Genomic DNA, 13,248 nt, shown 5'->3' with positions numbered 1-13,248 from the left:
CTCTACTTTGTGTCAAAAAATTCCATTCTGTAGGTGTCAGTACTATTTTGTGTTTTACCTATTTATGCTATAAAATTTGAGCCTAATGGTGGAACTTCTGTTATGGGAATCTAAGCTCATTTTATTTACTCTAAGTGATTAATTCTTGTCATTTCTGAGGAATAGCACAACCCTTGATAAACTAGAGTATTTGGAGTGTTTAACTCTTGAGTATTGTTTGTTACATTGTAGCATGCATTTTGAAATACCTTCCCTAAACATCCATGGTATACATTAGTAGATGGCTATTTTAGATTCAGAGAATTATTTGTGACAAGTGAAAATTGAAACCCAGTCAAGGACATTAAATGTTCTAAATGTGAAAGTGCTAATGCAAAATCTAAAAAGTTGTTAACAATTAAATTATTAAGCTTGATGTAGTGGTACACACCTTTGATCCCAGCACTTGGGAGGCAGAAGCAAGGTGGATCTTTGAGTTCCAGGATTGTCTGGCCTATGTGTGAGTTCCAGGACAGCTAGGGCTATATAGTGAGAGTTTGTCTTGATCACCGCCCTCAAAAAAGCAAAAAACCAAAATAAAAACAACAACAAAAATGGGGGAGGCAATTTAAAATTAAAATATTAAAAGTGTGGGATTTTAAAGGGAAATAAAGATTATTTTGCAGTTATTAGATTAAATTTATTAGATTTTTTGACTATATACCACTGATGAAATTATTTCCTGGGCAGTACAGTATAATAAGTATGGAGAGTGTGTTTGTGGTAAATTTGTTCTCAAGTGTAGAGTGAGAGTTCAGTTTTTAAAGCAGACATAGGAACTTAATATTTGATGATACAAAAACAAGGATAGAAGGAAAAAAGGGGCCCTATAAATGTTCTGTAGTCAGGAGACAATTTATTGAGGTTATAGATTGATGAACAATATGAAAACCAAGAATAGTGTTTCTTTTAAAAATACTAAAATATGAAACAGTAATTGTATCTTTTTTTTTCCTGAAAGTAGTTTGATTTAATTATTTTCAAGTGCTAAGTCTTTGGAAGAGTAATTATATTACATCTATATGAAAGGAGACCTTAGCTTGTAATAGTGAACATAGCCCATCTTACCATCACTGAAATTTGCACCGAGGGCACAGAATTAAACCTTAAATTCCAGCACTTGGAGGCAGAGGCAGGTAGATCTCTTGAGTTCCAGGGCTACACAAGAGAAACCCTGTCTTGAAAAGCAAAACAAAAACAAGTTAAAAAAAAAAAGAAGTTAATGCTGTCATTCAATTATCAGTGACACATTATTGCTTGGCCATTTGTTTCACTTGATTTTAGTAAGCTGTGGCAACTAGAAACGTAGACAGAACCATGTTTAATATTTCAGTTGTGTGAACTCTATATTTTGTCTGACCAGACAACTGATGTATGACAAGCTTTATTTTGAGTATTTAGATGAACATGTGACTGTGACTTTACATTACACCTTCATTTTCCTATTCATGACTTATGTGCAGGTACTGTGTACTGGACACTTTGCCTAAGTAGTCTTTTAAGCTAGCATGATGTTATATACCTTTAATCCCTAAACTTCAGAGGAAGAGGTGGGTGGATTTCTCTGAGTTAGAAGATAGTCTGGTTCACATAGTGAGTTCCAGGCCTGCCAAGGCTACGTAGTGAGACTTTGTCTCTCTGTCTCTGTCTCTGTCTCTCTCTGTCTGTCTGTCTCTCTCTCTCTCTCTCTCTCTCTCTCTCTCTATATATATATATATATATATATATAAAATACTGCTTTAAAAATAAATAGTACTACTTTAAAAAACTTAGTTTGTGAACTGACAGTTTGTTTAGTTCTGAACAGAGTTGGAGAGTCAGTTTTTCTCTTGTCTTTCCTGGTCCTTCCTAATATGGAATTGAATTATCTGTCACCACTAATTACCTCTCTAAGGGTATGTTGACTGTAAATTGCTTGATTTGACAGTGTCACTTTGTGAAAAAGTATCTTTTTACTTAAAACTTGGCAAAGGCAGAGCTGCATGGGCTTTGGTGTGCTTTAGGATATGACATTGAGATCCAGTTCCTTTTTTTTTTTTTTTTTGTTTTGTTTTGTTTTTGTTTTTTTTTTGTTTTTTTCGAGACAGGGTTTCTCTGTGGCTTTTTGGAGCCTGTCCTGGAACTAGCTCTTGTAGACCAGGCTGGTCTCGAACTCACAGAGATCCGCCTGCCTCTGCCTCCCGAGTGCTGGGATTAAAGGCGTGCGCCACCACCGCCCGGCTCAGTTCCTCTTTTATCAGAAGAAAAAACAGCACATCATACTTGAAGATGTACATTAGGTTCCTTTCAACACTATTTACTCCATTAACGATGATTTTCCTTTTAAAAATTATATACATACATATATATGTGTATATATAGTATATGAGTGTTTTGCCTGTGCGTATGTCTTTGTACCATTGCATGCTCTGCCCACGGCAGCTAGGAATGGCATCTGGTCTCTTGTGACTGAAATTACATACAGTTGTGAGCTGACATGAGGGTTCTGGGAAATTGAACCCCTGTCATTTGGAAGAGCAGCCAGTGCTCTTAATTGCTGAGCCATCTCTAGTATTGATTTTCTTAAAATATGTTCCCTATGTTTTGATGTTTGGTGTACCTCTTACTGATGCTGCCAGCATTTGCGAGTTGAGAGATTTTGCCATTATCACTTCCTTGCTTAGAAATAAATATATTGGGAATTGCTAGTGTATGAATCCTTCTCATGCCTATGAAATTACCCAACTAAAGACAGTAGAGGGGTTTGGTTGTAATTACTGTGTGTAAAGGTTAGTTTCTAATTCACACCCTATGGTCATCTCAAATAACTAGACTTCACTAGTTTTCCATTTACCATGTGGCAGTTCTAGTGAAGTACTGTTTGGAATAATTAAACAGACCTATTATGTTTTTGTTTCTTGTTGAATAATTTAGCCCTACCAAGGTAGGCCTTTGAAGACAGATGTTTGTTTGTAGAAGTTGTTTGTTCTGAATATTTTCAAGGAAACATCAAGGAACAAATGCCTAATTTGGATGGTAACTTACTTGTCTGAATATTAGTGTGGCTGCTGGTAAAATACACAACTGTTCATTGACCTCTTTGACAGGTCTCTGAGTAAAATAGAAAATGCCTAGTGGAAGAAAAACAACCACTTGGCTCCCAAATTGGGATTAGTAATCAGAAAATTTAAAAACATACTAGTATTCTGAATTATGCCTTTTATTTTATGTCTTTTCAGCTACTATTTCATTAAGTTAATTTTGTGTCATCAGAGTGATTAGAAATTCAATTCTTTCTGCTTTTGTTTTCATCTCTTTGTAATGAATAACACGAGAATTTAAGTGTTTATAGAGTTTAGTATTTTTCCTAGTGTAGAAACCAAATGAAGCCTCTGTCTCTTTTTAGAAATGGCTTTCTCTAGTGTCCAGGCCCTAAGATATATCCCAGAACCCCAAGCTTTATTCATTGTTTGTTTGTTTCTTTCCCTCCCTCCCTCCCTCCCTCCCTCCCTCCCTCCCTCCCTCCCTTCCTTTCGATTTATTTATTTATTATGTATGCAATGTTCTGGTGCCAGCAGGCCAGAAGAGAGGGCGCCAAATCCAGATCTCATTACAGATGGTTGGGAGCCACCGTGTGGTTGCTGGGAATTGAACTCAGGACCTCTGGAAGAGCAGGCAGCACCACCGAGCCATCTCACCAGCCCCCATGCATTGTTTCTTTTACCATTACCCTCCAACCTATTTAATATGGAAGCCAGTTCTTACTCTTGGAAAACTCTAGAGACAAGTTCCTAGTCCCATAGACAGTAGTCAATTGTAACAGAACATCTGTTTTATTCTTAGGCATTGTACAAATATTTGCTGTTCAGAATAACTTGTTCTGTCCAATTCATAAGTTTACCCACAGAAGTTTAATACAAATATAAAGGGAAAATAAAAGAAGATAATTATGTAGATAAAGCAATTCATTTCTCCTCACCCCTACAGACCTAACTTCTTCTAAGTTCTTGGAATGACTTGTTTTAATTTTTACTCTGATTTTTTTAATGGCCTTGAGTGTTTTGTGATATTTAAGAAGGCACTAACTTAAGAATATAGGTGTACAGGAGCCTGGTGAAGTGAAAGATAATCTTTATAATTTAAAATTTAGTAGTGTTATTCAAACCATAGAAAAGATGATTGTGGATGATTTTGATTTCCTTAGTTATATTGGTAAATGAGTAGTTCCCCCCCTTTTTTTACCCCTTTTTTTTTTTTATTGACTAGGTAAGTTAAATGGTTTACTAACTAGTAATTTTGCTTCCCAGGGGTATTATTTCAAGAGAATCTTGACTTCTGGTAGTATAACATAGCTTCAAGTGTGTAGTTCTAACCTGAAAAGGGTTGAGTTCTATGTGATTCAGTTTGTGGTTGATTGTTAGCCCTTCTATGTTGGAGTATTTGTACAGAATGACTAGTTGGAAACTCACTTTGCACTAAAAGGTAATTTTTCATGGATTGTATAAGCTTCCTAAATATCAGACATGAAGGAGACTAATAAAATTTCAAGCGTTTTGTAAAGAAAGTCACATCTACAGTTGGAATAACTATTAGCTTTTGTTTCTGGATTTTATTTTAGAAAATAGTAAACATTCTAAACACTTAACATTTAAACAATAAAAAGCTCAAATATTTTGGGTGACTAGTAAATAGAGTACTTATTGTGAGGAAGATAATCTGTATAGTTAAAAGTTTAATTCAAGTTATAAAATAGATAATTGTGAGTGACTTCAAATTCCTTAGTTTAGTTGATAAATAAGTATTCCCCCTCTTTTGTTGACTAAGTTAAATGTTACTATGTAATAATGTGTTTTCATGACATTATTTCTCATGAATGTTCACCTCTACTCACTGGAATAAATGGATCTAAAAGCCAAAGCTAAGATTGCTTACATTTTAATTCTTGATTTTGAAATAAATTTAGATTTGTAGGAAAGTGAAAAAGTAATATGGAAGTTGGTATTAAGTCACAGGAAGTTGTATTTAGGAACATAAAATTGTTAATTGCTCTTCAAATCTTGCTCAGCTTTTAAAACCAGTCCTTTTTACTTGTCTCTTTCTCTCCCTTTCCTTTGGTTTGAGTCATGGTTTCATACAACTCAGGCCTGCCTTTAACTCACTGTGTAGCCCAGGGCTGCCCAAACTTCCTCATCTTCCAGCCTCTGCTTCCTATGGCCTGGAAGTCTAGGAGTATACCACTAAGTCCAACTCATGCGCTTTCCCTCCTCTTGGTTTTCTGAAGACAGGGTTTCCCAGTAGCTATGGAGCCTGTCCTGGAACTTGCTTTGTAGTCCTGGCTGGCCTGAAACTCAAGAGATTTGCCTGCCTCTGCCCCCTAAGTGCTGGGATGAAAGGACTTTTCCTTCCTCTTTAGTAGCCTTTAATTCTGTGGTGGTGCTTTTTTCCTTTCTTTTATGACACTCTCCTCACTCCCTCTCCTATGACTTCAGTACTTTCGAACAGTTTTAAGTATTGCGTTAGTTTACTTTTTTATGATTAGATTGAGTTTATGTAGTTTGGCAAGGAAAATCACAAGTACTTTAGTGTGTCAAACTAGGAAGGGTGAGTATGTGTGTTAACTTTAATTGCTTGATTGTGGTAAGTTATATTTGACATTCTTTCACCATATAGTTCTTTTTTCTCCTTTGTAATTAATAGTACTCCGTATCCTATGTTGCTCATTGATTTAGCATACACTGCTTTTAACTGTTGAGCCATTTCTCCAGCCCTTGATTGTTTTTAAAATTAGTCTTTAACATGACTATTCATTTTAATGTTTGTATGTTACCCACACGACTCATTTTCATGTCTCTTTACTCTCTCTTCCTTTCTCCCTGAAGATTCCCTTTCTCCCCACTAGTATTTCCCCTGCAACTTACATGATGCATACGCACGCACACACACACACACACACACACGACATCTTGATTTTTTTTTTACGTTTATATCCTGCAGGAGAAAACGTGGTTTCAGTTTGAATTCTTTCATAGCTAAATAAAACTCGTGTGTGTGTGTGTGTGTGTGTGTGTGTGTGTGTGTGTAATACATTTTCTTTATAAAAATAATTTGTTGCTGAACATCTGGACTAATTTTGTGTCTTGGCAATTGTTAATGCTACAATAAAAATGAGCTTGCAGATCTCTGGTATTCTCACTTTGATTCTTAATTTATATTATTTTTAATTATGCATAGGTGTGTGCATCTGTGTGCAGATTCATGCATGTGAGTAAAGGTGTATACAGATCCCAGAGACATCAGGTCTCCTGGAGCTGGAGTTAGAGATGGTTGTGAACCACCTGACATGGGTGCTGAGAGAGTCTTCTGTAAGAGTAGCAAGTTCTTTTAACAACTGAGCCATCTCTCTCCAGCTCCTGATTTTAATTTTTTGGGGCTATATATTTAGGAATGGAATAACTATATCATATGACATTTCTGTTGCTAGTGTATTGAAGAGCCTTTAGTGATTTCCTTCATGACTGAACCACTCCCACTAGTGGTGGCTGAGGCTTTTCTCCTTTCCCTCAGTATCCTTGGCAGCATTTGTCTTCTTGATGGGTAGCCATTCTGACTGAAAGGAGACAGAATTTCAATGTACTTTTGAGTTTCCTTCATGTTAAAGGATGTTGAACAGGTTTTCATATATTTATTGGCCATTTCTACTCTCGAGAACTGTCTCCTCATTCCATTTGCTCATCCTTTGACTGATTTGTTTTTTGATGTTTAATTTTTTAATTAGTGGATTCTAGTTATTAATTCTCTTGTTGACCAAGTTTTTTGTCCTGCACTAAGAAACACACAGGTCTACATTAATTATAAACTGGTTGGCCTATTAGCTCAGGCTTCTTATTAACTCTTAAAATGTATATTAGCCCATAATTCTTGTCTGTGTTAGCCACGTGGCTTGGTGCCTGTTATCAGTGAGGCAGTCTTATCTTGCTTCCTCTGCAGCTGGGTGAAGACTGCATCTTTCCTCTTATCAGAATTCTGTTCTCATTGCCCTTCCTCTCCTTCCTGACTGGTCACCCATCTATACTTCCTGCTTGGCTACTGACCAATCCGCATTTTATTAATCAAGTACAAGAAACAAATCTTTATAGGGTAAAACTATGCCCCACAGCATTCTCTGTCAGAGGCATATAATTGACAAAACTTCCCTCATTCTGTAGGCTACTGCTGTTATTTTTTTCCTTTGTTTACAGAGGCCGTTTCACGTTATATAATCCTATTTGTTAATTCTTGTTATTTCCTGGGCTTCTGGAGCCCGTTTCAGAATGTTCTTGTCTATTCCTGTACCTTGATGTGCTTTCCCTGTAACATGTGAGAGATTCCGGTCTTGCATTATGGTCTTTGATCCATTTTGAATTGTTTTTGTACAGGATGAAAGATAGGGATCTAACTTCATTATTCTACATGAGGATACCCAGTTTTCCCACACCTTTTATTTGGAGTGCTCTTTCTCTCATATATGATTTTAGTACATTTGTTTAAATTCTTGGTTCTAGCAGTGTTGATTTCTGGATCCTGTGTATTCTGTTAGTCCTGCTGTTTGGTTTTGTATCACTGCCATGTAGTTTCTGTTGGCATGACTTTGGTTAAAAAAAAAAAAAACCAACTGGGTGCTGATACTTCTAGCATTGTTATATTTATTGGGATTGCTTTGACTTATTTAAGGTGTGTGTGTGTGTGTGTGTGTGTGTGTGTGTGTACTGACAATTTTAGAATTGTTTTTTCTAGTTATGTGAAAAATGTCATTGGAATTATAATGAGCACTGACTTGGCTCTGTAAGTTATTTTTAGTAAGATGGCAGTTTTGCAATATTCTAGGTGTTTCATGGGATATTTGTTCATTGTATATTGCCAATTGTATCATGCCTTCTAAAGTCTTGTCTTTAATGTAGTTTTTCTTTGGAAAGAAGTTTAATTTTAATTTTGAGGTATAGAGTAAAATTTAACTCCCTAAATAAAGCCCATGTTTACCAATGGCTTGAATTTATTTTTTCCTTCCTAGTTTGAAAGCAAATGCCTCTAAATTAAACCAGCTTTAATTTATTTAGAGCAAGGAAAATATCCCACTAAGTAGTGGTGTGTATTGTTTTAAAATTTATTTGCTTCAGTTTGTGGATTTGGGTTCTTAAGGGTAGTGAAGTAATACATTCTATGGTCTTTTTCTGCTAAAATAACTTTTCTGTGTATTTGGTATTCTGAGTTGGATTTTTGTTGTTTGTTATTTCTTTTGTGGAGGCCATAAAAAAAGAGCTGTTAATCTTAAGTACATATGGCTACATAACAATTACCTTTTTATGAAGGTACTTGTTTTTCAGATATAGATTTCTATTACTATTCTAAGATTTAGTAATCATCATGTTAAGAAAAACTGACTTGTGTAATCTTAGCTAGTAAACCCCTGCTTTGCCGTTTGTGCTGGTGTGTTACTGTAGTGTCCATCAAAAGCTGAGTTGCGAATAGAAGAGCCTATTTAAACTTGTGCTGAGAGCTGAAAACGTTTATGCTCATGTTCCTTATTAAACCTATGTGTGATTAAAGCATGTTTATAAATATTGGCTCTTATTTTACTCAAATCAGTAGAAAATGTTAACTTAAAAACTGAGTGGTCATGATCAAGTAAATTGGCATCTCTTTATGTCTTTGTATATTTCTCTAAATCTAGGTATAGTGCGCTGAGGTATGCCTGAATGGATTTAAGTGTGAGACACATAGAAAGAGCAGATGGCTACTTAGATAAAATACTTTCGTCTTTGATAGTCCAGTTTTCTGTTAGGAACAGAAGTAACTGACAGTTGAACTTAGTAAAAGAGGGGGGAAAAGTCAAAGTAATTAAAGCAAAGAAAGGGAAGATGACTACAGATGGCATAATTAGATCCAGTTTTTAGTCATAGGCACAAATAGTTTTGTATATGCAGAAACTTGAAGGAAAAACGGTATGGTCACTGTCGACTTGAAAATGTGGAAAATAGGAGAACGCCTAAATGCTATAAAGGTGAAGTTTTTATTTCTGAATTTAATGATACAAATTTCAGATTGCTTGTGGCTTGGTGGACCTAGAGGAAGGTGGAGTTACATGTGATGGAGTATATCTGTAATCCGAGCACTTCGGTTGAAATGGCTTGTGAGTTGGATGTCATCCTGGGCTGTTAGTGAATGAGACAGTCTAAAAACTGCACACATTGCCTGTGCCACACCAGAGAATATGTATCTAGTGTTGATACTTTATCAGGTAGGTAAGACATGCCAGTATTTTGATCCAAGCTCTCAAAATGTGTGATTTATGAAATTATAGCTGTCTTGACTCAGAAATTAGTCAGTGGTAAGGAAAGTCAGCAGATTATCAGTCTGGAGGGGTATAAATAGTAGAAAAAATTAAATTGTTACTGTCTAAATGAACAGTAGTTGTGGAGAATGGGAATGGCAGAGACATGTCAGAGCTCCAGCAGCAACATGTCCACAGTGTGTTAAGTTTGCTAAGACATTAGTGATCTTTACTGCAGGGAGTGGGCAACTTTAGTCTTCATACTATCATCTGTTGTTATGAAAATCATGTGCTGTGACTTTATACTTTTAAAGAAACTTACAAATCGGAGTGTTTCTGAATAAACTGAAGGGTGTGAAAACATGTTGAGTAGTTTACAGTATACTTATTGTCATGGAACTTTCCTGAGTATTTATGAGGTTCCTAAGTGGCAGTGAGTGGCTGATGTTTTAGGAGTGGGAGTTTTAGCTCAAAAAAAAAAAAAAAAACAACAAAAACCCAACAATAAATTTAATGCTTAGAACTCCAGAGATTTTTTTTTAAACAAACTTTCTTAATCATAGGAATATTTAATTGGAAGATAAATGCCCAATTTAGGAGTTACTGTAGTAGAAATTTTAAATACTAATGGTTCAAAACTTTGATCCCTCTGAACCATTGTTGTAGGTTGACTATTGTGGATGTATGTGGAGCATTTCAGCATTGGTATGTAGTATTTGACACATGAAAATGTACAACACAGTTGTCAGTCATTCATTTGTTTTGAGGACTAGCCTATTGCATATGTCTGTGATTATCTGCTGTGATCATTCCAACTTATTAGGATAATGTTAGCAGAATCTCTGATTGCTATGACTTAGGGAATGAAAAGTTTTGAGCATAGTGGTTTTGGAAAAAGTACTGAATAAAATTCAAAAGAATTGGATTGTAAGTGAGTTGTAATAATATGAGATACAAGTTCAGAAAGATTAGATCAGAGACCTCCCAAAATACAGAGTTACTGTTAGAACTAGAACTTACAAATAGTGTAGTCCAAATTGTTGAGGCTTTTCTGTCTGGAAAAGTGGTATTCATCTGCTCAGATTCAGCTATGACTTAGTTTGTAATCGGGAGGACTACAAGTATGTTTTAGTTATTTACATTCCTGACAGCCCTATCTTTTTAAATAATTTATATACTATTATTAGAGTGATAAGTCTTTAAGACTGAGACGTCAGGGTGCAACACTTAGACCTTAGACTCAAGGTCTTTGGAAATTTAGAACTGTGACTTGTGTGGATCTGGGAGGAGGGGGTATGTGCGAATATGATCAAAATGAGTTGTATGAAATTCTCAAAGAATACAATATTATTTTAAAACTATATTGTTTTAAATATTGACCTATTCTTGCATTTATAGTAGCAAGCTCCCCTTCCCTAAGATTGAATCTTGGACCTTGCACATGATGTATATGCACTCTGCCATTCTAGTCTTCCCCTTTGTTTTTGGTGCTGTTTGTCTGTTTTTGAATTATTTAGTACCGCTTTTGCGTTTATAGATTATTTAGAACCGCTTTTGCTTTTATAGCAGTAAACACTATTTCCCTACTTTCTATCTCTTGCCTCAGTGCTGAGATTTGAAACAAGAACCCACATTACTGACTTATGTCCCTCAGCCCCCCACTTTGTTTTGACTGCTTTTTTCCTCTTTTAACTATCAGTCCTACTTTGAGCTTTTCCACCTGTATTTATATACAAATTTTATACATACTCTAAGATGTACTTTTAATAATGTGAATGCGCTTGTGTGTTAGTGTGTGCACTTGAGTGCAGGTCTGCTTGAATTCCAGAGGTGTTTGATATCCTCGGAGCTGGAGGCACATGTGTTTTTGAAGTGCCTGATTGTATGTATACTGGGAACTGAACACAGATATAAGTAAGAGTACATGCTCTTAACCACTGAGAGCTCCCTCTCCCCCCCTCATGTGTATTTTAAATTGATTAAATTTTCCATTAAAAAAGATTATGTGTATGGGTGTTTTGTCTGCATTTATGTTAGTATATGACATGTATGCTTGGTACCCGAGGCTCTCAGAAGAGGATAGAACTGGAGGTTACAGTAGTGAACCCCTGTGTACTATCAGAGCTATTATTTCTTAGCCACTAAACCATCTAGCTCAGTGGTTCTCAACCTTCTTAATGCTGTGACCCTTTAATACAACAGTTCCTTATGTTGTGATGATCGCCAGTCATGAAATAATTTCACTGTTACTTTATAACTGTAACTTTGCTATTGTTAGGAATCATAATATAAATATCTGGTATTCAGGATATCTAAAACACAACTCTGTTGTAGAATATTATTTTAAGGTATGTTACATTTGTTTAGTGTTGCTTATGTTTATGCTGCATTTGTTTAACTCTGTGAAGCTCTGATTCTTTGCCTGTCTAAGACATTGAATGGTCTAGTGAAGAGCTGAACAGCCAATGATAGCAAGGCAGGAGAAAGGATAGGTGGTGCTGGCAGGCAGGCAGTATAAATAGAAGTAGAAATCTGGAAGAAAAGAAAAGGAGCAAGATAGAATAAGGAGAAGACATCAGGGGCCAGCCACCCAGCTACAAAACAAGTAGTGTATTAAGAAAGAAAGATATAGAAAAAGGTAAAAGCCCAGAGGCAAAAGGTAGATGTATTAATTTAGGTTAAGAAAAGCTGACAAGAAACAAGTTAAGCAAAGGCTGGACATTTTATAAGTAACAATAAGCCTCCGTGTGTGATTTATTTGGGAGCTGGGAAGGCTGTTAATCAGTGGATTTTTATACTAGTGGTATGTTCATATCATGAGAATTGTCTAATTTGTGAAGAAATTTAAGTGATAATAAATTAATAACAACTAATATTTCCATTTAGATACCTGAGCAAAGAATATGTGTAATTTTAATTAAATATTTAAAGTATAAAAATAACTTAGATGGCTCAGTCTTTAGTCTAATACTCTTTTTGATTCTATTTGCTGATTATCAAAAGAGAAAATGTACATTTCTTTGAATGGTGAAGATTTTATAGCTGATTAAGGACACTTGGATTGTACCTTTTTCTTATGGATTTTACTGAAGAAATCTGAGTTAAGTAAGTAGTTAGAATTATAGTGCATTCATATTTGACAGTTCCTTTGTGTATGTGTGTGTGTGTGTGTGTGTGTGTGTGCGCGCGCGCATTTCATGATGTGTGGCCTCAAACTAGCCTTAATAATGGAATATCATATTGTAATGATAGTATGTTCCAGTGTGAAGGGCCTATCGATACATAGTTGAAGCACATTTCATACTTAATGGAAGATTCCATTTTTCTTTATAGGATTTGATTCATTTAAGTAAAACTTCCATAATTTTCAAATATATATTTATACCTGAGAATTATAATACAGATTTTTTGGGGGGGGGAGTAAAGAGCATTTTTTGGGGGGGGGCTAGCTTTGCCAAAATTTATATCTTATTAACCCAGTGTGGTTTGTTTTCTGTTACAGTCTTTCCTTGGAAACTCCTACCTTAGTGGTCTAGTTCAGGGCCCCATCCTCTTGACTTAACATTGTTTCACTGCATTTTTTTTTTTTTTTTTTTTTGGTTTTTCGAGACAGGGTTTTTCTGCAGCTTATTTAGAGCCTGTCCTGGAACTAGCTCTTGTAGACCAGGATGGCCTCGAACTCACAGAGATCCGCCTGCCTCTGCCTCCCAAGTGCTGGGATTAAAGGCGTGCGCCACCACCTTGGCACACCGGGGTGCTTGTCTTCCCTAGTTCTTCTTACTTCCTTTTGTGTTGTTACTTAGGTGCTGTTTTCCTCTTCCCTGGAATGTTGCTTTATTAAGGTTCATATAGTTCTGTCAGTCTCCCTTTTTCTTTTCAGAGCTTTTAGCTGCTAAATTTGTACACCTCACTCAGACTTTGTC

General features: G+C 35.8%; 1 protein-coding gene across 6 annotated transcripts in view; it reads left to right on the top strand.

Annotated features, from left to right (window-relative positions):
* Positions 1-13,248, top strand: part of Qki (QKI, KH domain containing RNA binding) — a 123,912-nt gene that overhangs the window by 16,506 nt on the left and 94,158 nt on the right. The gene's annotated exons all lie outside the window — the stretch shown is intronic.

Source organism: Arvicola amphibius, chromosome 8 (assembly GCF_903992535.2).
Source record: "Arvicola amphibius chromosome 8, mArvAmp1.2, whole genome shotgun sequence".
Lineage (NCBI taxonomy): Eukaryota > Metazoa > Chordata > Mammalia > Rodentia > Cricetidae > Arvicola > Arvicola amphibius.
Note: the sequence above shows the minus strand (reverse complement) of the source record. Positions and strands in the feature narration are given on the sequence as shown.